Source organism: Elephantulus edwardii, unplaced genomic scaffold (genome assembly GCF_000299155.1).
Source record: "Elephantulus edwardii isolate Elephantulus edwardi_28Jun2011 unplaced genomic scaffold, EleEdw1.0 scaffold00234, whole genome shotgun sequence".
Classification (NCBI taxonomy): domain Eukaryota; kingdom Metazoa; phylum Chordata; class Mammalia; order Macroscelidea; family Macroscelididae; genus Elephantulus; species Elephantulus edwardii.
In genome coordinates, this window is record NW_006399984.1 from 1,813,765 (window position 1) to 1,814,703 (window position 939).

At 40.4% G+C, this 939-nt stretch overlaps 1 protein-coding gene across 1 annotated transcript in view; it reads right to left on the bottom strand.

The window, feature by feature from the left end:
• OCA2 (oculocutaneous albinism II) overlaps positions 1 to 939 on the bottom strand; it is a 569,803-nt gene that overhangs the window by 417,797 nt on the left and 151,067 nt on the right. The window lies entirely within an intron of this gene.

Sequence of the window (939 nt, forward strand, 5' to 3'; positions counted from 1 at the left end):
TAAGAGAGATGCAAATCAAAACAACTATGTGATATCATCTCACCCCAGTCAGAATAGCAAAATTTAACAGAACAGCAAGCAACAAATGCTGGCGAGGATGTGGAGAAACTGTAACTCATATTCACTGTTGGTGGGAATGCAAAATTGTGCAACCACTGTAGAAAACGGTGTGGCGCTTTCTCAAAAAGTTGTAAATAGAGATACCATTTGACCCAGCAATCCCATTACTGGGAAAATATCCCAGAGAGACCATAACTGCCATCCAAGCAGATATATGCACACCCATGTTTATCACAGCTTTGCTTACAATAGCAAAGAGTTGGAAACAACCTAAGTGCCCATCAACAAATTAACGGATAGAGAAGCTGAGGTATATTCACAAAATGGAATACTACACCGCATTGAAAAACAAGAAACTCGTGCAATATTATTCCAAATGGGTGAACCTGGAGGACATTATGCTGAGTGAGGTATCTCAGTCACAAAGGGACAAATATCATGTGTTTCAATGCAGTGAAACTCCATCTCACATACTTTGGGCACATGGCCAGGATGACCAGCCCTTGGAGAGGGACATCATGCTTTGAAGGGTGGAGGGACAGTGAGGAAGAGGAAGACCCCCACTAACTGGAGAAATGGGATTAAGTCTGTCAGAGATGGTGAGGCTGGGCTCATGACAGGGCAGATTTCAGAACTAATGTACCTAGGGTCTCTATGAGTCACGGATGACTTGATGGCACATAACAATAACAACAATACAAATATTCAATATCAATACTATTTTCCTTTCCCTACTTTTCCTATTTTTATTTAAAAATGTTCAAGCAAAACTATGCATTCCAATAGTGCTATAAAACACAAGTGACTCAAAACAACTATGAGATATCATCTCACCCCAGTAAGAACAGCAAAATATAACAGAACAGCAAGCAGCAAATG